Source organism: Schistocerca serialis, chromosome 1, assembly GCF_023864345.2.
Source record: "Schistocerca serialis cubense isolate TAMUIC-IGC-003099 chromosome 1, iqSchSeri2.2, whole genome shotgun sequence".
Taxonomy (NCBI): Eukaryota; Metazoa; Arthropoda; class Insecta; order Orthoptera; family Acrididae; genus Schistocerca; species Schistocerca serialis.
The window spans coordinates 949,846,951-949,874,081 of NC_064638.1; positions in this window are offsets into that span (position 1 = coordinate 949,846,951).

The window sequence follows — 27,131 nt, forward strand, 5'->3', positions numbered from 1 at the left end:
AAATTGACTACGACGGCCAGGGATCTGGATTTGAATTGTGGTACGACACTTTTTTTTCAGTTGTCGCGTAAAGTCAGCGAAACAAATACCTTACTATGCACAGAAAAAATAAAAATCTTTTCCACTCAAAAAACCAGAAAGTCTTGTGCTTGCTGCGAGGATTAATTCGTGCCGTAGTTACTTGATAGGATTCCCAGCAGTTTCTGTAGCAAGGTAAATTCAGTATTTTACCTATATACCGTTGTAGGTTAATTCTTGAAACATGCACGAGTGAAAGACAACGTAGCTGCTAATGAGATGTATTGTGACTTGTAGCACAAGCTTAATTGTGGTAGGGAACAAAGGTTTCAAAGTAGACATCTATGCCATCATATGCTCTATCCTGGCTTTGTAAAGTAAAAAGGAAAATGCCAATTGCTATAGATCAAGGGAAGATAATGAGCTAACTTAATTAATGATTTACGTGATATAAAACGAGTCGGAAGATAAGTGTAAGATAATCTTACAGTTAGTTTCCACCTTAGGTTCCCGTAATGCTCTCCGACGCAAGCTCTATAATGGATCGGGCTTTAAACATAGCGCTTTACCGCTTGTAATAGCGCTACCTTCCTTGTTTAGGATTTATTATCTCCTAATGAAATGTGATACTGAATATTGTAATTATTATCACGAGGTGTGAGTTCAGTCTTTGTGATGATGACTTCGGATGTAAGCAGAAACCACTTTTACTTGACTAATAAAAATCATGGGAATAAAACCTTGTTTTGTAATGCGACTATCATTACTTCTATTACGAACAACATGTTATAGTAGTGGCAAGTCATCATAATCAAGAGTTTCATTACTCGATATACAGCATTATTCATTTGCAACTACTTACCTTTCATACGTACATATTGTTATAATCTCGGATTCTTAAAAATGATTATAATTTCATCTTTTATTTTACAAAATTCCTGTAGAGAATAATAAGTAAAATCGATGTTTCGTCATAAATATCCGGAAATTAAACAAAAAATGACTACAGGGAGATCGGTGTGTACCATCTGGATGAAAGATGATGCTTTGCGTTACTTGATGCTCTTTCTGAGTTATAGGACGACGTATCTGGGAGCTATGACGCTGTAATTTTGTATTTGGAGAAAATAAGCTTTTTGTCTTTTAAAAACTGTATAGAATTCATTTCAATGAAAAAATTCTGCATGCAAACCTAAATGTTGAAAGCGAAACAAATATATATTTTACTATTCATCGTCCTGTAGAGACATTGACTCATAAAACCACTGCTACAATAATTAAAAGTGAGAAAAATCTCGAAGATAATTTCGTCGCTGACTATTTATTTGTTACTAGCGACTGTAACAAATTAATATCGTTAACATCGCTTCCGTGATGCCGTGTTCCCTATTTTTCAAAACAACGTAACCCTTTTCTCATCCACCTGTCTTCATGTAAGGAATTCATTTTTTAGTTCTATGTAATTTGGCATAAATAATAAGCTAATTTAACTCAAACATATTTGCTTTTACTATTAAAATGGTCAATAGGCTTTCCAATCGTGCATAAGAGCTCTTTTATGTTTCGGCTAGTTAATTACTTTGGAAAGGGATTGGTTTGGTGACGTGTCAATTGCGTGTCATCAACGTTCCATCATGCGCATTTGTGTTTTTACAAGTCGAACCTCGCAGCGTAAATTTCTTGTTACGCAGTGCGAATACTGTTTCTGTGGAATGCAAATCATTTGTTGCATTATACGTGGGTTGGAATTCTAATAGCTGCCACTTCATGCGTCTTGCAGTATTTTTTCACGTATCTCAGTGGTTATGTCGTCACATATACTGAATTATGATTGGTAGGTGGTTCCTACCGCAACAGCGATTGTTGCCTGACACTGAGGAATACGTGTACCATATTTGGTTGAAGTCGGTCCAGTGTTTAGGAGGAGATGTGGAAGACACACCACACACACACACAAATATATGCACATATGTGCAAAAGACAAGGGCTAGTAGAAATCCTTGGGTAACAGAAGAAATCCTGAATTTAATTGATGAAAGGAGAAAATATAAAAATGCAGTAAATGAAGCAGGCAAAAAGGAATACAAACGTCTCAAAAATGAGATCGACAGGAAGTGCAAAATGGTTAAGCAGGGATGGCTAGAGGACAAATGTAAGGATGTAGAGGCTTATCTCGCTAGGGGAAAGATCGATACTGCCTACAGAAAAGTTAAAGAGACCTTTGGAGAAAAGAGAACCACTTGTAAAAATATCAAGAGCTCAGATGGAAACCCAGTTCTAATCAAAGAAGGGAAAGGAGAAAGATGGAAGGAGTATATAGAGTATCTATACAAGGGCGATGTTCTTGAGGACAATATTATGGAAATGGAAGAGGATGTAGATGAAGATGAAATGGGAGATATGATACAGGGTGAAGAGTTTGACAGAGCACTGAAAGACCTGAGTCGAAACAAGGCCTCGGGAATAGACAACATTCCATTAGAACTACTGAAAGCCTTGGGAGAGCCAGCCCTGACAAAACTCTACCATCTGGTGAGCAAGATGTATGAGACAGGCGAAATACCGTCAGACTTCAAGAAGAATATAATAATTCCAATCCGAAAGAAAGCAGGTGTTGACAGATGTGAAAATTACCGAACTATCAGTTTAATAAGTCACGGCTGCAAAATACTAACGCGAATTCTTTGCAGGCGAATGGAAAAAACTGGTAAAAGCCGACCTCGGGGAAGATCAATTTGGATTCCGTAGAAATATTGGAACACGTGAGGCAGTACTGACCCTACGACTTATCTTAGAAGATAGATTAAAGAAAGGCAAACCTACGTTTCTAGCATTTGTAGACTTAAAGAAAGCTTTTGACAATGTTGACTGGAATACTCTCTTTCAGATTCTGAAGGTGGCAGGGGTAAAATACAGGAAGCGAAAGGCTATTTACAATTTGTACAGAAACCAGATGACAGTTATAAGAGTCGAGGGACATGAAAGGGAAGCAGTGGTTGGGAAGGGAGTGAGACAGGGTTGTAACCTCTCCCCGATGTTATTCAATCTGCATATTGAGCAAGCAGTAAAGGAAACAAAAGAAAAATTCGGAGTAGGTATTAAAATCCATAGAGAAGAAATAAAAACTTGACATTGTAATTCTGTCAGAGACAGCAAAGGACTTAGAAGAGCAGTTGAACGGAATGGACAGTGTCTTGAAAGGAGGATATAAGATGAACATAACAAAAGCAAAACGAGGATAATTTAATGTAGTCGAATTAAGTCTGGTTTGCTGAGGGAATTAGATTAGGAAATGAGGCACTTAAAGCAGTAAAGGAGTTTTGCTATTTGGGGAGCAAAATAACTGATGATGGTCGAAGTAGAGAGGATATAAAGTGTAGACTGGCAATGGCAAGGCAAGCGTTTCTGACGAAGAGAAATTTGTTAACATCGAGTATAGATTTAAGTGTCAGGAAGTCATTTCTGAAAGTATTTGTATGGAGTGTTGCCATGTATGGAAGTGAAACATGGACGATAAATAAGTTAGACAAGAAGAGAATAGAAACTTTCGAAATGTGGTGCTATAGAAGAATGCTGAAGATTAGATGGTTAGATCACATAACTAATGAGGAGTTATTGAATAGAATTGGGAGAAGAAGAGTTAGTGCCACAACGTGACTAGAAGAAGGGATCGGTTGGTAGTACACATTCTGAGGCACCAAGAGATCACAAATTTAGTAATGGAGGGCAGCGTGGAGGGTAAAAATCGTAGAGGGAGACTAAGAGATGGATACACTAAGCAGATTCAGAAGGATGTAGGCTGCAGTACGTACTGGGAGATGAAGAAGCTTGCACAGAATAGAGTAACATATAGAGCCGCATCAAATCAGTCTCAGGACTAAAGACCACAACAACAACAGCATGTGCATTTTTATAATACATGTAGATTTTGCACTGAAATTTTAATTATTCATGTTTTTAATGTGGTTCTGAAGCGGTCATTGCGGCCTGTCCCACCCTCGAAAAACTAGCTTACGGAGGATTAAAGCTAAAGCTTTTTCTTACGCATTAATGTTTTTGTTGGGATAAACAACACGAGCCGGCCTCGTTCCGCAAGTGTAGCAGGATGTATCTACAGGCGGACGACTGGTTTGGCGTACCGGTGACAGGTTGTATACACGAAACTTCCTCGTCACTCAGTCTATGCATTAGTAAAAACTGTACCAAAATCCCTGCAGTAGTTCTCGATATTAGCCTTCTCATACAGACAGAAAAACGCAGCAGGTGGACTTAAGTAAAATATATGGACACAAGATGGGGAGAACAACCTGATAATAAGGTGAGAGCAGGGAAAGAGGCATCGACTCAAGCGAAATTCTTCCCAGAACCATTGGTCTAACATGCACTGTTGTGGTGCTCTTGCCATAAAACGACAGCCAATCAGCAACCAGGGAGCTGAAATTTGTGCTCCAATCGAACGTGTTTGGGTACGTCTGTCACAACTGTTTCGCAACATGCTAGAAATTAGGGAGAGGATGCCTCTATTATTTCTTGGGCGATGTTGGAAGCAGGAAATTTCAACATTTTTGAAAAAAGACGTGATTTTAGAATTGTTGTTGTGGTCTTCAATCCGAAGACTGATTTGATGCAGCTCTGCATGCTACTCTGTCCTGTTCAATAGTCTTCATCTCCGAACAACTGCTGCAACCTACATCTTTCTGAATCTGTTTATTGTATTTATCTGTTTGGCTACAATTTTTGACCCCTGGCCCCCCGCCCCTCCCCCCCCCCCCCCGCCCCCCCCCCCCCCCCCCCCCCCCGCACTTTCCTCCAATACTGGATTGGCGGTCCATTGATGCCTTGGAATATATCCTACCAACCGATCCCTTTTAGTCACGTTGTGCCGCAAATTTCTTTTCTCCCCATTTCTATTCAGTAAGTCCTCGTTAGTTACTTGAGCTACCCCGCTAATCTCAGTATTCTTCTGTAGCACCACATTACAGGAGATTTTCTTGTCTAAACTGTTTATAGCCTTCATCTACATCTACATACAATTTCCGCAAGCCACTATATGGTGCGTGGAGGGGGGTGTACCCTGTACCGCTACTAGTCTTTTCCTCTTCTGTTCCACTCGCAAATAGAGCGAGGGAAAAACTATTGTCTATAAGCCTTAATCCTCCTACTCCTATTTCCATGTCCCTTAAGCGATATGTACATTGGTGATAGCAGAATCGTTCTGTAGTAGCCTCAAATGGCAGTTCCTTAAACGTCCTCAATAATGCTACTCGAAAAAATGGTCGCCTTCCTTCCAGTGAGTCCCATTTGGGTTTCCGAAGCACCTCCGTAATACTTGTTGTTTCACTTCTATAAAGAGCAAAACTCCACACTCATACTTTCAAAAAAGACTTCCTAACTCTTAAATCTAAATTCAATGTTAACATACTTCTCTTCTCCAGTCTGCATTTTATGTCCTCTCTACTTCGGCCATTATCAGTTACTTTGGTGCCCAAATAACAAAACTCATCTTCTACTTTAATTCCCTCAGCATCACCTGATTTAATTCGACTACATTCCATTACCCTTGTTTTGTTTTTGTTGATGTTCGTCTTATATCCTCATTTCAAGATACTGTCCATTTCGTTCAGCAGCTCTTCCAAGTCTATTGCTGTGTCTGACAGAATTACAGTTTCATCAGCAAACTTTAAAGTTTTTATTTCTTCTTACCGAACTTCAATGCCTACTTCAAATTTTTCTTTGGTTTCCTTTACTGTTTGGCCAATGTTTGTTAGAAAAGAAGGTTCATTGATGCTCTCTGTGACATTAGCAGAAATTAAAACATGTGGCCCTGAGATTACATTACATCTTAATAGTACCACAAAACGATTATCTTTCTGCACTGCTTCTTCTGAAGAACAAAATTAATGGACTTGCGGTATTTTTACGGTAGCTGATCCAAGAGTCAAGCTCTACCCAATTAACAACGCAGAAAATTCGTGTATTAATGCCATCAACCACGGACAGGAACACCTGTGACCGTGCAGTTAAAACCTTTATCCTCAGCTAATTTAATTACTAACTGAGCGGCAAGGTAATTTATTTCTACTCACATCCGCATGCTCGTCGCTGATTTTTCGCCGTTTTTTGGCTGAGGCTTCACAACAGTGCATTTCCGATCAGTGGTTCTTTGCAAAATGTCGCTCGATTCCATGTATCCTAATCTACTATGCCCTCATTATCAAGTTATTTGTCTCCACTCTATATTTCTCTATCCATGTGGTTACTTAATAAAGAGCGCCACCATTTGCAGTTCATAAAGTATTCGTCGCATCTCAAGTCGTTATAGTACAAATCAATCTAAAAGGATAGCAGCACATAATAATTCAAATATTTCCTAGATACAGTTGTTTTAAACTTACAGCGATTCTCATATGGATCCTTTACGCGTAGTGTGTCCATCACAGATCTCTTTCTCTCTCTCTCTCTCTCTCCTCTCTCTCTATCTCTTTGTACCGGTATATGTGTGTGTGTTTATATAGAATTATAGGGAGAGAGCGTGTGTAGGTGATGAGGCTTACTGTCTACGTCGTCTGAGTTCCAAAGGTCGAGTAATTTACTAATGTAATTCGTATTCTGTACTGTGTCGCCACGGGTATTTAGACATGCAGAGTAGGGGAACATGACGAATGTTCACGACCGTTGCAATGGAAATGCGGAGTCTTTGTGAATACCAACAACAGTTTCCTCGCTAAGAACAGCACACGGAACTGGGTTTTCAAGGGCCTAACACTGGCTGCATGTCTGGATTCTCTTCCCAGTGCCTGGATTGTTTCGGAGGGGCACGACCGACAAGATGGAAATGAGGGAAAATATCCGAATCATCGTGCCCGCGTTCAGTGCCAGGAGGAAGTAGACAGTGGCTGGTGGCAGGAAATGCCTTATTCTGTTAACGCATATCTGCAACTGAATGAATTACAATAATTTCACAGAATAGTGACCACAAATCCAATCCCTGATGTGTACAGCTTTTTTCAGTATTCCCGTTCACTAATTGTAAGTACTCGTATTAGTCGTAATGGTAGATAAAATGGGATAACTATGTACAATTAGCTCAACAACTCATGCGCTCAAGTTACTAACAAGAATAGTAAACAGACAAAATTGATCAGCTCTGCTTTATGGAAGACAAATACCTCAGAGTAACAGTTCTGACGCTGATCTTGATAATGGTGCCAAGACTTAAGAAAGACACAGTCATAGAGCTGTTTGACCCAGAAAAGTCACTCGAAACGAAAAACGGTGCGGAATGTTTGAGATTCTCAGAAAAAAGTCTAAGATACAGGGAAAGACAGATAATGTATAATATGTACAAGGTACAAGAAGCAACAATAAGAATATAAGACGAAGACAAAAGTGCTCACATTAAAATGTGTGTAAGGAATGGGTGCAGTCTTTCTCCCCTACTGTTCAACCTGTGATGGAATTATAAGAAAAGTGTACGAATGCGATTAAAAGTCAGGTGATAAGATTTGCTCGTGAAATTGCCGTACTCAGTAAAACTGGGGGAGAACTGGGGGAGCTTTTGAATAGAATGAACAGTATAATGAGGACATAATGCAGACAGAGTAAAGCAAAGAAAGGCAATAGTAATGAGAAGTCCAGAAGTGAGATTAACTATAAACTTTTCAAAATTGGGACCACGTATTAGGCCAGATGGAGGAAACATACCACCTTGAAATTAAAAGAACGCATACTAGAAGAACCAAGGAGGATATAAGAAGCAGGCTAGCAAAGAAAAAAGGACATTCCTTTCACTTTAAAAGTCACCCTTTAATGACCTCGAGAGTTTTTTCAACTGGTGTCTCGGTAATGGTGCTTCTTCAGTAGCCAATGCTGTTCAGTTATGGTGTCGATATAAGATAATGGGATACTGGTCTATTAATCGTATACTGGAACATAAAGTTTACAGGCTGTAATAGCAGCAAGTAATGATTTAATCTCACGATTTTAGACATGTAAATTCCTTTGTATCACTGTAGCTACAGATCCCTAGTAAGGTGACTACTGGATTTTCACTCTGGTGAAACGGGATTCAAGTCCACATCTGGTCATCAATATTGAAGTTGTTCGTGGTTTCCCTGAATAGTTTAAACTAAAGCACCTCTTTTAAAAAGGACATAGTAGATTTTGTTCTAACGAGCGAGGTGACACTGTAGTAAGACGTAGGGCTCGTAATCGGGAAGACGGTGATTCAAATACACTGTGAAGCAACCAGATTTAGTTGCTCAGTGATTTTAGTAAATATCTTAAGGTGAATGCCACCATCTTCCTTTGTAAGGTTCAAATGGTTCAAATGGCTCTGAGCACTATGGAACTTAACATCTGAGGTCATGAGTCCCCTAGAACTTAGAACTACTTAAACCTAACTAACCTAAGGACAACACACACATCCATGCCCGAGGCAGGATTCGTACCTGCGACCGTAGCGGTCGCGCGGTTTCCTTTGTAAGGACACAGGCGATTTATTTCCTTGTTCTTCCCCAATCCTAGCCTTTCTGCTCCATCACTAAAGAGGTCGTCGACGGGACATCAAACCGTACCGTTCCTGACATTATTCTCACATGTAACGTCCAGATAATTACATATCTCAGAAAAACTTATAACTCGGTCTTCCAGCAAGAACTACAAGAGTTTATATCGGCGTTTCTTTACTTGGTGTGGCTCTGTAAAACTCCCTTGCAATACGACGCATGCTCGCCAGTACGGTTGCATAGATTTTATGTCTGAGACAGCAAACCCAGATTAATATTATTTCTTTCATTATAAAATAAATTGCACGTAATACTCATTCCTTCGTTCGGCTATAAATTATATACACTCCTGGAAATGGAAAAAAGAACACATTGACACCGGTGTGTCAGACCTACCACACTTGCTCCGGACACTGCGAGAGGGCTGTACAAGCAATGATCACACGCACGGCACAGCGGACACACCAGGAACCGCGGTGTTGGCCGTCGAATGGCGCTAGCTGCGCAGCATTTGTGCACCGCCACCGTCAGTGTCAGCCAGTTTGCCGTGGCATACGGAGCTCCATCGCAGTCTTTAACACTGGTAGCATGCCGCGACAGCGTGGACGTGAACCGTATGTGCAGTTGACGGACTTTGAGCGAGGGCGTATAGTGGTCATGCGGGAGGCCGGATGGACGTACCGCCGAATTGCTCAACACGTGGGGCGTGAGGTCTCCACAGTACATCGATGTTGTCGCCAGTGGTCGGCGGAAGGTGCACGTGCCCGTCGACCTGGGACCGGACCGCAGCGACGCACGGATGCACGCCAAGACCGTAGGATCGTACGCAGTGCCGTAGGGAACCGCACCGCCACTTCCCAGCAAATTAGGGACACTGTTGCTCCTGGGGTATCGGCGAGGACCATTCGCAACCGTCTCCATGAAGCTGGGCTACGGTCCCGCACACCGTTAGGCCGTCTTCCGCTCACGCCCCAACATCGTGCAGCCCGCCTCCGGTGGTGTCGCGACAGGCGTGAATGGAGGGACGAATGGAGACGTGTCGTCTTCAGCGATGAGAGTCGCTTCTGCCTTGGTGCCAATGATGGTCGTATGCGTGTTTGGCGCCGTGCAGGTGAGCGCCACAATCAGGACTGCATACGAGCGAGGCACACAGGGCCAACACCCGGCATCATGGTGTGGGGAGCGATCTCCTACATTGGCCGTACACCACTGGTGATCGTCGAGGGGACACTGAATAATGCACGGTACATCCAAACCGTCATCGAACCCATCGTTCTACCATTCCTAGACCGGCAAGGGAACTTGCTGTTCCAACAGGACAATGCACGTCCGCATGTATCCCGTGCCACCCAACGTGCTCTAGAAGGTGTAAGTCAACTACCCTGGCCAGCAAGATCTCCGGATCTGTCCCCCATTGAGCATGTTTGGGACTGGATGAAGCGTCGTCTCACGCGGTCTGCACGTCCAGCACGAACGCTGGTCCAACTGAGGCGCCAGGTGGAAATGGCATGGCAAGCCGTTCCACAGGACTACATCCAGCATCTCTACGATCGTCTCCATGGGAGAATAGCAGCCTGCATTGCTGCGAAAGGTGGATATACACTGTACTAGTGCCGACATTGTGCATGCTCTGTTGCCTGTGTCTATGTGCCCGTGGTTCTGTCAGTGTGATCATGTGATGTATCTGACCCCAGGAATGTGTCAATAAAGTTTCCCCTTCCTGGGACAATGAATTCACGGTGTTCTTATTTCAATTTCCAGGAGTGTATTTCTTACTAGCAGTCTTCTGATTGGTTCAATACGTCCGTCATGAAATCTATTCTTGTGCTAACCTCTTGTTTTCAGAGTAGCACTTGAACACTAAATCTTCAATTATCTTTTGAACCCCTACAGTTTTTACCCTATCAACTTCCTCTAGTTTCATGGAAGTTGTTGTCTGCCTCTTCTTCTTTGCAGTGTTTTCCATATGTTCTTTTCTTTGTCAATTCTGTGGAGAGACTCCTCGTCTTATCAGTCCACCTAATTTTTGACATCCTTCTGTAGCATCAGATCTCAAAGGCTTCGAGTCTCTTCTTTTTCGATTTTCTCGCAGTGCGAGATTTACTGCCATACAATGACGTGCTCCGAAATTACATTCTCAGAAATTTCTTTCTCAGATCTTGGCCGATGCTTGATACCAGCAGACTTCTCTTGGCCAAGAATGCCCTCTTATGTCATCCTTGCTCCGTCCGTCACTTGTAATTTTGCTTCCAACGTAGCAGAATTCCGTACCTTTATCTACTTCGTAGTCCCTAGTTTTGAAGATATTGAGTTTATTGCTAATCTCATTTCTGTAACTCCTCATTATTTTCATCTTTGTTCGGTTTACGCTGAATCTATATTCTGTCCATTCCACTCAACAGGTCCTGTAATTAATTTGTCGTCACTTTCACTGAGGATTACAATTGCAGAGAATCTTATCATTGATATCCTTTCACCCTGAATTTTAATCTTACTCTTGCACCTTTCTTTTATTGTCGTAATTGCTTCTTCGATGTACAGAATAGTAGAGACGAAAGATTACATCCCTTTTAATCTGAGCTCTTCGTTTTTGGTCTTCCATATTTTTATTCCCTCTCTGTTCTTGTACATATTACACTCTTATAAGACATAAAACGACGCACCACAAGGGAAATACCTGCACTTGACGGAAATCAATAGATGTGATGTACCTGTGCAGACAAATAAATGATTAAAATTTCAGGAAAATTGGATGATTTATTCAAGAGAAAGAGCTTCAGCTTCACAAATTGAACGAGTCAGCAACGTGGTGATCGACCTCTGGCCCTTATGCGAGCAGTTATTTGGATTGGAGTTGATCGGTAGAGATGTTGGATGTCCTCCTGGGGGATATCGTACCAAATTATGACCAACTGGTGCGTTATATCGTCAAAATCCCAAACTTGGTTGGAGGTCCCTGCCTATAATGCTCAAAACTTTCTCAGTTGTGGAGATATCCGGCGACCTATCTGGCCAAGGTAGGGTTTGGCTAGCACGAAGACAAGCAGTAGAAACTCTCGCCGTTTGCTGGCGGGCGTTTATTGGAAATTTGTGGTAAGTTCCTATGGGACCAAGCTGCTGAGGTCATCGGTCCCTAGGCTTACACACTACTTAATCTAACTTAAACTAACTTACGCTAAGGAAAACACAGAAACCCATGCCCGAGGGAGGACTCGAACCACCGACGTGGGGAGCCGCGGGCGTTTATCTTGCTGAAATAAACCCATGGATGGCTTGCCATGAAGGTCAACAAAAAGGGACGTGGAATATCGTCGAAGTACCGCTGTGCTGTAAGGGTGCCGTAGCTGACAACCAAGGTGGCCCTGCTATGAAAAGAAATGGCACACCACGCCCCGCTCCTGCATGTTGGGTGATATGGCGGGCGACAGTCTGGCTGGTATCACACCGCTCTCCGCGGAGCGTCTCCAGACACGTCTTCGGCCATGAATCTCACTGACTGGGGTAGAATTGTCTTCAGTGATGAGTCCCGCTTCGAACTGAGCCTCAGTGACCAGCAGTAGTCCTCGCACCTCTTTGTCCTTTCTCCTTTCCGGTTTACGTGGATGATATTCTTCCTAGAGTCTGATGGTGTATTTCCAGACTTAGAGATTCTACAAGCCAACTTGAAAAGTCGCTTGATTGTCACATTCGCAAATGAATTCAGAAATTATTAAGGAATGTTATCTATCCCTTCTTCTTTATTTGACTGCAAGTCTTACGAAGCTCTATTAAACTCTGTATCTAATATTGGATCCCCTACATCATCCTTAACGACTCCCACTGAAAGGTGACCGTGCGATCTTTGAATTAGCTTTCGGCTCCCTGTAACTGTTCATCGAAGCCAGGTCTCGCTTCCAGGCGTAATTTTCGCCACCTACTATGCCAATCTGAAGAATTACGAGAGTAATTTCAAAAGTAAGATCTCCTATTTTTTTATAAGTACATAGACCTGTTTATTTCTACAATGGTTTACATCAGTTTACAGCTTGAACATTTAGCTATTTTTCGACATAGTCACCATTTCTGTCGATGCATTTTTGTAGACGCTGCGGCAGTTTTTGTATGCTCATGTCATATCAGCTCGCTCCATACTGTTCAAAAAGTTAGGAACCTCTTCTTTCACCTCGTCGTCGGAGGTGAACCGCTTTCCGGCCAAATGTTCTTTTAACCTAGGGAACAGGTGATAGTCACTGGGCGCCAAGTCAGGATTATAGGGTGGGTGGGCGATTATGTTCCATTGAAACCGTTGAAGGAGACCAACGGTTTGCCGAGCGAAGTGTGGGCGAGAGTTGTCATGGAAAATGTGTGCGCCCTTGCTCAACATTCCTCTTCTCCGCTTCTGAATTGCCCGTTTGAGTTTTTTCAGTGTCTCACAGTACCTGTAAGCGTTAATTGTGGACCCAGTGATTCAGCACCGACGACGAGGTGAAAGAAGAGGTTCATAACTTTTTAAACAGCATTGCGGCGAGCTGATATGACATGGGCATATAAAAACTGCCACACGTCTACAAAAATGTATCGACAGAAATGGTGATTATGTCGAAAAATAGCTAAATGTTCAAGCTGCAAACTGATGTAAACTATTGTAGGAATAAACAGGACTATGTACATATAGAAAATAGGAGACCTTACTTTTGGGATTAACCTCGTACATAATACGTGGCGTAAATGGCCAATAAAGTGGTTATTAACAGGTCTGTTTCTGATGCGCAACGGATAACGACTATAGGAATATTCGATGGACACACAGACGGTAGGAGAAAATAACGACGTCAAACAATTCAATCAGCGATCTTAACTTGCACAAGGCCCAGCTTCATTTTAATACTCGACATCCCCAATGCTTAAATTCAAATTGTACTCTTCTAGGTGGCTTCTGAGGGGCTGGAAGGGGTGACGGAGATGAAACGCTGGGTAGTGAATATTCTGCCCAAAATGTATTGAACAAATGAATGTTTCATAGATTATCATCATGAATGAAACTCTTTCTTTAGTACATCGTCCCATGTGACAAGATTATAAAAGCAGTTTGATATAATATACACAGATCAAAAAAAGCTTTGCATCATCCCCGTTCCCGGGACTCCTGAAGATAGATGTTGACTGTGGATATTGTATCACAGACACAGTCCCTTTGACTGACTGTTCAGAGGTGTCACTAAACCCGCACAAAGATGTAAACAACCATGCATGAGCAGCGACTATCAGGCAGAGGGGGTCCTACAGCCGATCAGTTCCAGTCATTCCACCACGAAGGAGGTACATAGCTCGTGTTGTCTGTAGTTCAACCATACCTAGACGGACATTACCGTGGTTCGATCGCGTCGGCATTGTTGCTTTGTGCCAGGAAGGGCTCTCATCAAGGAAAGTGTCCAGGCATCTCGGAGTGAACCAAACTATGTTGTTCGGACATGGAAGAGATACAGAGAGACAGAAACTGTCGATGACATGCCTCTCTCAGGCCGCCCGAGGGCTACTACTGCAGTGGATGACCGCTACCTACGGATTATGGTTCGGAGAAAACCTGACAGCAACGCCACCATATTGGATCATGCTTCTCGTGTAGCCACAGGACGTCGTGTTACGACTCAAACTGTGCGTAGTAGGCTGCATGATGCGCAACTTCAGTCCCGACGTCCATGGCGAGGTCCATCTTTGCAACCACGACACCATGCAGCGCGGTACAAATGGGCCCAACAACATGCCCAGTGGCTGCCGAAGAACCCGCTACACATCTACGGGAGAATGAAGAATGTGTACTGAGTAACATGTCTTTCAAAAACCACCGTTATGGAATGAAAATTGCGACAAGGGGTGTTGCAGTTTCATGATACCGCATGTCCCCATGTCGCAAAAGTCGTAACGTAGAAATTATACCAACTCAAGTGGGACACACTCGAGCCCCCGCCCTATATTCCCCATCCTCCCCCTTGTGATTATCACGCCTTCGGTGCCGTAAAAAAGGCCTTGAAGAATCAACGGCTCCTGTTGAAGAGGATGTCCAGCAGGCAATTAGGACTTCTTCAAGCAGCAGGATATGATGTTTTACCAAAAGGATATATTCAACCTGGTGCGGCTGTAGGATGATTGTCTCAATGCTCACGGCGATTTTGTCTGATTGGCATACCAGTTCTGCACTGTATGGCTTTCGAACGGAACTATTTTGATAGCTCATTGTATCTGCCCACAAGCTAGACCTTCAGTGATCAACGAGTGCGGCTTGCGCCAGCTTCGCAGTCTGTTAAACGCAGATGAGAACTCCGTTAGGTTTCACTAAGTTGTCGCATTCAATTGATTGAATTCACTTTTCATTATTATTAAACGCCGTATGTACAACATTATGTCCGAATAAGTGCTGAGTTGGTTGGTTTATGGAAAATGAAGTGAAAAAGCGATCAAGACGGAACATTATGTTGTAGGGTCACACTATCCTCTGATGCAAGAGATGTCATATTTTTATTAACGTACAATTATTAAAGTTCTTCAGTCCGGAGCTCATGGTCTAGTGGTTAGCGTTGCTGCCTCTGGATCAAGGGGCCCCGAGTGCGATTCCTGCCGTGGCTGGAGATTTTCTCCGTCTGCGGACTGAGTGTTTGTGTTGTCCTCATCGTTTCATCATCATTAAGGAAAGTAGCAAGACTTGGCAGTGAAAAGATTGGGAAATTGTACGGGCGCTGATAGCCACGCCGTTGAGCGCCCCACAAATCATCACCATCATCATTAAAATTCATTGTCTTCAAGTGAACACATAACTTAAATTTTCCAGAAGAGTACTGCAGCTCTCTGACGACCACTTGAAAGGCGCTTGGTTCAAATGGCCCTGAGCACTATGGGACTTAATTTCTGAGGTCATCAGTCCCCTAGAACTTAGAACTACTTAAACCTATCTAACCTAAGGACAGCACCCACATCCATGCCCGAGGCAGGATTCGAACCTGCGACCGTAGCGGTCGCGTGGTTCCAGACTGTAGGAAAGGCGCTTGTTTTCTTGCTGTCAACCAACGCGTGTGATGCTTGCTCGTAGCATGCGATGCAGGTAGAACACCCGGCGGAAAGGACGGTAAGACAGTGTGTGTGTCGAATGGTTTTAGTGAAGGGAGCGACGACGGATGACACGACAATACGTGAAAAGTATTGAGAAAATTAATATTTGAAATAAAATGTCAAGGGTGCAAGAAAGATTCGCGTATTAAAGGTAAAATAGTGAGTGACACAAGTACAAAAGTGGTGTCATGGTTCGACGAAAGGTCTAACACAATTAATCAAGGTTTCGTCTTTTACAGGGTGGACAGAAACGGTCTGAAAAGCTTTTAAGGGTATTGCAGAGAAGGCTGGCCTGACAAGTAACTGTTAAGAAAGAAACTGGATACATTACAGCGTTTTCTAGTTAATTAGCACTGAAGTTAGCCAAGCAGGCTGTTGCACGCGCAGTTTCATGCGGCCCGCCAGAGACGGTGTTGCCAAGCGTGTACTTGGTTTGATTCCCTGAAACTAAACAAAACAGCGGTAGAAAAATTGGGCAAGACAAGGCTGAGCATCTCGTGAGCTATCATCTACGCTATAAGAACGACTGATACTAATTGTATCTGGCGGGCCGCTTGAACTTGCGCGTTCAACTGCCTGATTGGCAAACGTCAGTGCTAATAACACTGACTCTGCGCAACGTATCGAATTTTTTTCTTAACATTTCTTTCTCATTCAGCATACCTTGCAACACTCTTACAAATTTTTCAGAATGTTTCTGGCGACTCTACATACACTGACGGAAAAAAAATCGCACCACAAACATGGAGTTGTGCAATGTAAACGAAAGTTGCTAGGCATGCTTCTGCATCTGAAAGATGATTTCAATTGAAATTTGGCGCCAGTAGTATAAGGGTGGCGCTAGTAGCGCCGCTACGACGATGCAAATCAATTTGCCTTAAATAGACGCTGCAACGGTCGTGAGCGTTAGTTACGTTTGAGATTGGACGTGTGAATTGATGTTGGAAAAGAACGCCTCTAACGGGACAAAGACGCCGTTATCAACACCTCACAGAGTTTGAACGAGGTCGTATAATAGGGTCAGGAGAAGCTGGATTTTGCTTCTGCGATAATACAGAAAGACTCGTCAGGAATGTAGCCTGCTGGCAGTGGTGGTCACAAGAATGTATGGTCGCAGGAGGACCGGGCTCCAGAGGGCCACGTGGCTCCACCGAGAGGGAAGAGCATCTTATTTGGCTTATGGCTCTGGCGTATCGTAACTGCATTTCCAGCAGCAGTTTTATCAGAAGTTGTCACCACAGTGGCACACCGAACTGTTACAAATATGTTACTTCAAGGACAGCTCCGGGCTAGAAGCCCTGTATCGAGCATTCCACTGACTCCAAACCACTGCCATTTACGACTTCAGCGGTGTCAAATGAGAACTCGTTGACGGTAGGGCGGTGGTCTCTTGTTTTTTCTGATGAAAGCCGGTTCTGCCTCGGGCCAGTGATGGCCGTGTGTTGGTTACAAGAAGGCCAGTACAGGCTCTACAACCAACCTGTGTGAATGCTAGACAGACTGGACCTACATCTGGAGTTATGGTCAGGGGTGTGTTTTGGTATGATAGCAGGAGCACTCTTGTGGTTATCCCATGAACTCTGACTGCAAATTTGTACAGCAATCTAAAGATTCGACCTGTTGTGCTGTCATTCATGAACAGCAATCCAGGGGATGTTTTCCAAGAGGTTGTCGTTCGCCCACTTACCGCCGTTGTAGCCTAACACGTTCTACAGAATGTCGACATTTTGCCTAGGCCTGCTCGATCAGCAGTTCTATCTCCAATCGAGCACATATAGGAACATTATCGGACGACAATTCCAGCGTCATCCACAAAGAGCATACTTTCCTTGCAGGTTGACGGCGTCAATTAACTTCAGGTGGCAGTTATGATTACGTGGACATGGGTGGTCGTCAAAGTTGCATTGCTGGAGAAGTTGTTAACCGTCACCTTAAGGGCTGTACGTCGGGCAGAATAACGCGACATGATCTAGGCTGCTGTAAATGCACGGAGAGACGGCCTGCTGCGGAGTAGAATAGTTGTTACTGCGCGGGGCCAGGAAACAGTTTCGCTTTCTTCTCTCAGGCGGGCGCCGTAAAAACGTCGCGACCAGCCGAGCGCTGGCTGCCCGGAACTGCCGTCAGGCCGTTACGATGGACGCCTGGGCACTGAGCGACCGCCAGTTTGCAGTCGACACACCATAATCCGGAGACCCGGCAGGCTGAGGACCCGCTGGCTGCACGGCGACTGACGCACGCGGATTAGCACGCACTTATTTACTGGCACCTTTTGCGAATTTGGGTATCTCCACATCTCCAAGACGGCAGGTTTTCAAGGCGGCCTTAGAACAAAAAAAAAAAAAAAATCTCTAGGTCTCGAGACGGTTGTCACATTGTGGTTGATAATGGAAGCAAAATTGTTCAAATGTGTGTGAAATCTTATGGGACTTAACTGCTAAGGTCATCAGTCCCTAAGCATACACACTACTTAACCTAAATTATCCTAGACAAACACACACACACGCATGACCGAGGGCGGACTCGAACCTCCGCCGGGACCAGCCGCACAGTCCATGACTGCAGCGCCTTAGACCGTTCGGCTAATCCCGCGCGGCTGATAATGGAAGCAAGAATAAACAAAAATCAAGACACTTTCATAGGATTTGTCGATCTGGAAGTAGCGTTTGACAATGTAAAATGAAGCGAGATGTTCGAAATTCTGTGGAAAATGTGGGTATACTATAGAGAAAGACGTGTAATGTATAATATGTACAAGAACCAAGAAGGAACCAATAAGAGTGGAAGACCAAGAACGAAGTGCTCGAAATAAACAGAGTGAGACAGGGACGTAACCTTTCGCTCCTCTTGTTCAGTCTATACAGCGAAGAAGCAATGATGACATTGCAAATGTCGTGTGACTAGGGCCTCCCGTCGGGTAGACCGTTTGCCGGGCGCAACTCTTTCGATTTGACACCACTTCGGCGACTTGCGCGTCGATGGGGATGAAACGACAATGATTAGGAAAACACATCACTCAGTCCCTGAGCGGAGAAAATCTCCGACCAAGCCGGGAATCGAACGCGGGCCCTTAGGATTGACAGTCTGTCGCACTGACCACTGTTTTTTTGTTTTATTGCATTTTGTTCTTTGTTGATCGTAGTGTTTGGTCGTTGCGGACGTCACGTGACATCCATTCAAGTTCGTCGTTGATCCTTTCACTCAGTTTTTTATTACAGAGGCCACCCAGCTCTCTGGCCGAACACACTGAGCTACCGTGCCGGCTTCCACTCGGCTACCAGGGGCGGACAATGATGACAATAAAAGAAATGAGTGAGATTAAAACTGAAGGTAAATGAATATTAGTGATAAGATTCGCGGATGAAATTGCTATCCTCCGTGAAAGCGGAGAAGAATTACAGGATCTGTTGGATGGAATAACAGTCTAATGAGTGCAGAATATGGTTTGGGAGTAAATGGAACAAAAACTGAAGTAATGAGGAGTAGCAGAAATGAGAAAAGCGAGAAACTTAACAATTGGTGATAACGAAGCAGATTAGGTTCAGAATTCTGCTACATAGGCAGCAAAACAATGCATGAGGGACGGAGGAAGGAGGAAAGAAAAGCAGACTAGCACTGACAAAAAGGGTATTCCTGGCAAACAGATATATACTGGTACCAAACATAGGTCTTAATTTGAGTAAGTAATTTCTGAGAATGTTGGTTGGGTCCAGTAATGTATGATAGTGAGACATGGACTGTGGAGAAACCGTAATAAAAGAGAATCGAAGCGTTTGTGATGTGGTGCTACGGAAGAATGTTGAAAGTTAGATGGACTGATAAGGTACGGAATGAAGAGGTTCTCTGCAGTATCAGCGAGGATACAAATATATGGCAAAAACACTAACAGGAAGAAGGGGTGGGATGGTAGGACATGTGTTACATCAGGGAGTAACTTACATAGTTCTAGATGGTGCTGTAAAGGGTAAAAGCTGTAGAGGAAGACAGAGATTGGAACAGATCGAGCATATAATTGAGGACGTAGGTTGCAATTGATCCTCTGAGATGCAAAGCGTGACACAAGAGAGGAATTCGTGGCGGGCCGCATTAAACCAGTCAAAAGGCTGATGAACATTCGAGGTCGTATGAGCATTCTACAATTTGTCGAGAATGTTGATTCCCTAAGAGACCTCAAAAGCCTTTCGCAAGACAATCTTCTTATTTTTTCGAATAGTTCCGATACAATCCCACGGAATATTTCCATAGCACTCTCGTACTTGTCGAACTGACCAATAACAAACCTAGCAGCAGGCGTGTAAATTGTTTCGAAGGCTCTTCCTCACACAACCTCTTGGGTCCCAAACTGGACAGTGTTAACAAGTGAAGGGCACAAGAGTTCAGTATGTGGTATCCTTCATAGGTGCGTCCCACTTTCCCAGAACACTTCCAATAAACCTAGCCACCAGTTCGTTTTCCCAGCAACTGACCCTATGAGTTCGCTCGATTTCACGTCATGGTGCATCGTTACGCCTGCTTTGTTAAGCGACGCGACTGAGTCAAAAAGGAAAGCTTTCAAACTATTAGCCTGGTGCATATGTTAGTAGCGCTTCTGTTTTGCGTATTGATATTGTGGTTGCTGAGGGTTCATTTATCGCTTATTTTTTATTTGTACTTCGCTGTTGCTATATGAGCATAGGTATTGCATTTTGTCATCCGGAGATAGTGAGTAGAGTTGAGGATTCAAGAAAAGGAAGTGACAAGTTGAGAAATCGGAACATTTCCGAGGTATTCTTCCGTTTGAGTTCAATAGAAGTGTGATTGCAGCGCAGGCAACCATAAACATTTGTGCCTTTTACAGGGATAACGACACTTAACGGAGCGCTATAATAAAATGGTTTTCTCGTTTTTGGGAGGATATTTTTGGCATTAGTGACTGTCCACGTTCAGAAAGACCTTCGGGTTTCATTGAAATCGTCTAAACGCCTTAATCTATAATGACCCATATCACTGAACTCGAGAACTGGCATATGTAATGAACTGTGGTCATTATACCGTCGTGTGACTTTTTCATGCAGTGGGGAAGATTCTAAAACCGGGTCTATGGGTACGGCATGCTCTAAGGGAAAATGAGCTGGTGGCTATATGTGCATCTCTGCTTGCTCGTCAACAATTGGCTCGCGAACAACACAGTCCATTCCTATCGTGTGTGTTGTGTGGTGTCCTTAGGTTACTTAGGTTTAAGTAGTTCTAAGTTCTGGGGGACTGATGACCATAGATGTTAAGTCCCATAGTGCTCAGAGCCATCCTATCGTGTGTCGTTACTCGAACTAGAAATAGTGTTTTATGCTGACATAAGGAAACGAAAGAAACTGTGGAGCCCAAACAAAGCCGCAACTCTCCGTCCAAAGACCTGCGCGCATCCACAAAGGATAATGTTACAATTTTACGCATCTGATGGAACAGCGAGGGTGTGGCGTACTATGAATTGCTTCCACGAGAAGTAACCATCACTGCTGACCTTTGTCAACAACTGAGACCGCTTGCAGACACAATCCAAGAACAACGACCAGGAAGACTGCTTGAAGTAATGCTGGTCCACAGTAACGCCCGCCCGCGCTCTGCTAGACAACCGAAAAACACTGTACAGGAGTTGGGTTGGGAGTCATTCCACAGCCACGTTATTTCCCTGATCTTGCGCCCTCAGATTTTCACCTTTTCCACACTCTATCAAACAATCTTCAGGGAAATTCCTAAATGCGCGCCGATCATGGCTCGACTAGTTCTTCACTTCAAAACGACGTGATTTTCGTAATCGCGAAATCGAAAAGTTACCCCAGCGTTGGCACACTGTTGTAAATAGTGAAAGAGAATGTACTCGTATGATTGCTAACTAAAGTTTCTGTTATATATATATATATATATATATATATATATATATATATATATATATATATATATATATATATAGTATATTAACTTGTGGAAAAGTGTTACGAACTTACCCACCAAACCAATACATTTAAGGCTAACTCTCAATCATTGTACCTAACTGAAGTTCTGTCCAAGCCATTCTGCATCTCTTACAGTGATTCAGTGACGTCACTTTCACATACACAACAGCTTCATCAACAAAAGCTCTTTGAATCGATAAGCAATAATAAAATATTAACTTATAATGTACCCATACTCTCTGACGTATAAAAGGTTTTGTGATACGTGTACCTAAGCTTCCGAAGTTAATAGAAACAAGGCACCAATTCGAAGAAAAATGGTTAACGAAAGAACACAGGTAGTTATATCCTGGTCGTTACCGCATACGATTTTGCTAAACACAACTATCGAAATATAGAAATGACAATAAGTTACTGATTCACGAAGATAGCAATAATTTTGAATAATTAAATAGTTGAATAAATTTAGACTACAGAATAATTTCGGTTGCCAGCTCAAAAACGAGCAAATGAAATTTGGTTAAAGACTGACGTGACTTTGAAATCATATAATAACAGTGCTTAATAACACTGCAACAACTGAAAAAATATGTACTCGCGCAAGCTTAGATGTTAAAAACACGTGTACCATGAACAAAATGATATTAATTTGGAATACACTGATATTATTTGCAGTTACGAACACCAGCAATAGGTAATGACCAGCAAGACTTTATGAAACCTGTATTGTATTATACAACTCACGGTAATGTTGACTGTTTTAAAATTTGCGAAAACATGACAAAAACTTTTCCTTAACGGTTATTTCTGAAGTCAGTGTCGTCAATGGTTTCACTTATAACAACAAATATTTGTCTATGCCAGTGTCACGAGGATATAAGCACATCATATTATTAGTAAAATACGATATAAAATCACAAAATTACTTTCGCGGCAACAGCGTCAACATACTTTTGTCGTTGAAATATAAGTTACTTCCAAATAACTTTTGGTTTGTCTGATTGTAATGATACTGCAGCACTTACGAAGAACAATAATTACTACTGCCTCTGATTCCAATAATTATTTGAATGAAAGTTAAAATTAATTGGATTTACCTTCTTTCAATTATTTCTCTTACTTGTGACTTTCTCGGAAGTCTTTGTGAGAATATGGGATCCTGTTGATTGTTAATGACTTGGGGCAATTACTTTAGCTCACTAAATTTATCATTTAGCTAAACAACTCTATAATGTTCAAAAAAATTAACTATTACGCTGACATCCCTTGTGCATAACTACAAAATAAGTGGCTTGCCCTTACTTTCCGACGAGTTACTTGCGTGACCTGATGCCTCTTATGGTACTCAGTACTGGCAACAGGCTCTTCTCGGTCAGCGAGCAGCTTGAATAACTTTGGGACATACAATAATCTTGGTTAATTGCCAAAACTTCTTATAACGACGCATTGTGCCCATAACCGTGCTCGCTTATTTTTATATTTTGCATTGCCAAATATTACAAAACCAATACCAGAAAAATCTCCATTTAGCATCAGCGTGGCAATACTTCACGTCCGCATCTCACCACAGATGGATCGCAACTCCCTACTTTGCCTCCACTACGCCGGCCGTTGTGGCCCTGCGGTTCTAGGCGCTTCAGTCTGGAACTGCGTGACCGCTATGGTCGCAGGTTCGAATCGTGCCTCGCGCATGGATGTGTGTGATGTCCTGAGGTTAGTTAGGTTTAAGTAGTTCTAAGTTCTAAGGGACTGATGACCTCAGATGTTAAGTCTTATAGTGCTCAGAGCCATATGAACCATTTGAACCTCCACTACTACGACTACGCCCGCTCGCGCCAACGACGTTATTGTTACATAAAAAGATATTCTTTGGGCGCCGTAGAGTATGTGTTCCATGACACTGACAGCATGTTAACTCCAAAGCTTTGGCACAATCATTTCTTACTTGTTCTTCTAGCATTGTATTACAGTTTCTTCAACACTAATTATTGACAGAACTTATAAGGAGATATAATTATATAAATAGTTTTAAAATCATAGAATCAAGCAGCTATAAAACAGGTAAGACACTGTTTTGCAGTTTTTCAGACTTGTCGAGAGTATTCGAACCTTTTTATATTGCTCACGCAGATTGCCACGAGTGTCACTATTTCATCTATAGAGTTAAATAGCTGCAAGACCAAGACTGGTTATCACACTACAGAACATACCGTTAATGAAATAGTTCGTATTTTTCGCGTTATCTTTCACCTAATGAATTATTACCTCCTACTGCTGAAAGTGAGAATAGATACAACGACGGCGACGAGTCTGGGGAAACGGTGGTGTAGTAGCTTGGCCTCCAAGGTCCTGTCGCAGCTGCTTCTTACTAATGAAGTTCGCTGTTACGTAGTCGATGGCTTTAGGAGTGGCTGCCTTGAACATCCCAGGAAATACCAGGATGCAGCTGGCTTTAAATTCAAGAGTCACTAGGAATTAGGAGCGTCGCTGTGGGGCGGTCCCTCGTTGCGCAATGCTCTTGCGACGAGGAAGCGCCATGGCACGAAGTCTGCAAAGCTCGTGACGTAACCTGAGGTGCGTGGGATGCAGCACGTTTGCTGGAGAGCGGCTGTCACTGCTCAATACTACTTGTCTCTCGCGACCTTTCCTAGTGCGCCCACTGCAAGTGATGAGTGCTGTACCTGTACAGCTGCCACCGACACAACCACTTCCGTGTCTAGGGAGGCACGCTCCATCAACTTTCGTATAATAACTCTGCCACATGCTGCCCTTGTATCCGCCCAGTGCTGTCCTCTTAATGTGTCGTAACACGCGAGGTTTCGCTGCATGCCATTCTTCTGAATGTAAAATATATTCCATTCTGCTTAATGAAATTTACACTCTTTTCAAAATTTAGGGAAAGTGACTACATAAAAATACTTGCCATGTTTTTCCAGATTAACAGAATACTTGAGTCGACGGACGATAAAAGATGTGACACTAGTCTGACCATCGCAGGGACTTCCCAAGAGTGTATTTTATCAGTATCATTGTTTAGTTTTTGTGCAAAGTGCTTTTCTACAAATGTGAGACTAGCACAGATTGTGGATAGTGTAACATTTCTAATTAGTGGGAAACGCTGCAACGCAAACACAAACAGGCTTCATGAACAATTAAACATGTCTCCTGGTGCAGAGGAAACAAAATCGAGTTAAAACATCGAAAGACAGCGGATATTTCACGAAAAGAAATCATGCACTCGAAGACCCACGAGTCATAATGTAACAGTGAAATATTTTGGTGTAAGTTTGGACCTTCAGTTAATATGCATCAACGACGAAGAGATCGTGACCGTTAAACTACAGGAATGGCCAGAAAAATACTTCCACTTTGTAAATTAAGAGTTAAATGACACTAGGACAATGCTTTACTAAGCAACTTTGTCACCAAAGTTAAAGAAAGTGTAGGCGGTACAAAATCTGAAATTGCAATGGAGTCTATGCCGTAGATATCTGTAGATTAAGGATTTACGCATTGACTCCGAAATCGATGCAGGTAAAGAAATAGTAAGAGGTAGGAGAACAAAAATACACAACATACTAAATACACATACAACAATGTCAAGGAAATCGAACCTGGAGTTGCTGGTTTTCATGAATAATCACCTTAATCAAGATATACAAGCACATCTCTAGGACTTAACCACATCTTTAACGCCACTTGATGATTCTTTCATAACTTCCTAAATATTAAGGGCCGTCACCAGCATATCTTTTATAACTGCTGGCTGAAATCGCTTTGTGCCACTCCGGTGTGCTACGAAATTTCTTAATTTGATTTCTTTCCAGGTTCGAGATTTACCACTATATGTGTATCGGAAAGATGGACAGAAATGAACGAGTGCAATTGTTTTTAATAAGACACGGAAGGCGATTCCAAATTTAAACAGATACACTGAAAGTGAGATTAAAACTGTGGCATTCAACTCCAGCAAACGTTTGGCATCTATGTGAGAACAGCACTGCTCCGAGCTGAAGTAACATTTTTTTCTATCCTAGCTAGCGCGAGATAGGTTCTCGGTATAGCTCGAGCGAGAATTTCACAAGGTTTTGACAGACAAATAGGGCTGATCATGGTTTGCCATACTAAGAACATAATTTACGACCTCACTACAGACTCCAACAAAGCCTAGCTACAACGATATTCGACGTACACTACATATGTATGACATTACTTAGAATTTGACGAGAATATAAGACTTCCAGAAGGTAAGTGGTACTTACAAGATCGATGAATTTTTGTAAGTTGACCAACAACCAAACAAAACAGTAAACAAATATACACCTTTTTGTGACATCACAAGGTAGGTTTCTGACGTTATGAGAGATATCATTACGAAATCGAATCTCTCCTGGCCAGAAAGAATTTTACGAATTGTTGAATTCGTTAACAAAAGAAAGTGGTTTTACATTACTAATGTCAAGATAAATATAAAGGAACGCAATTGCTTAGAGGACAATTGAACATATAGGACGTAGGGAAGAGCCGATATTCATTTTCTAACCAGTCGGAATACTAGGATTTTGGGTGAAGTAAAACGTTCGAAGACACGAACGTACCAATTCACAAATGATTTTTAACGGCGTCAGTAGTGAAAATTTCTGTGTAGAACTTATTAAACAAGCCACCCTAGTTTCAATAAATTGGCTGTTAGTGGAGAAGTGTACACGTTACTTTCCGAAATCCAAAGCGACGAATTTTCTCTTTTTCTATATAGTAGACGATATTGCTTTCTTACGACGTGTAGTGACAGTTATGTTCAGGCGCTCATTTTGGTATTATGCTTATGTTCTTTGAAGATAATTGGATTTTTATTTGCGAAGCAGCATATCGTTAGCTCTTGCGTAAGGGACAGAACCGAAAGTGAAATAAAATTACAACTCTTGTAACGAAGTACTGCTTGAAACCGAAAGAGTTATAAATTAATGTTCTTTGAATTGAAAAATTATCTTTCAAGCAGAGAGATTTCGTAAGAAGTATTCTGTCTCGCTGAGCAACGATATAAGGACTTGAGAATTAATGCAGAATTAATCCGGTGTAGGGCCTAATAAAAATTCGAAGGAATATCTCAAGAAATTGTTCTTCTGACAGTAAATTGTCGGGAACATGTCATTTAACTTCTAAGCCAAATTTATTCGGGCGGAAATTAATCAGCAAAGAGAAAGCTCTGAGAATTCATAATACTCCCCGTCTTTGCATCATAATGAGCACGGTACTTGGAAGAGAATGGCCTTACCGGAAATTAGAGACAGGCGGGGAGAACGCAACCGCACAACACGCCGACACTGGGTAGACAGCCTTGAGTAAATCAACCATTCTAAATGAGATCCTTACCACGGTGGGCCGGCCGGAGTGGCCGAGCGGTTCTAGGCGCTTCAGTCTGGATCTGCGCGGCGGCCGTTACGGTCGCAGATTCGAATCCTGCCTCGGGCATGGATGTGTGTGTTGTCCTTGGGTTAGTTAGGTTTAAGTAGTTCTAAGCTCTATGGGACTGATGACATCAGAAGTTAAGTCCCATAGTTCTCAGAGCCATTTGAACCTTGATGTTCCTATCAGA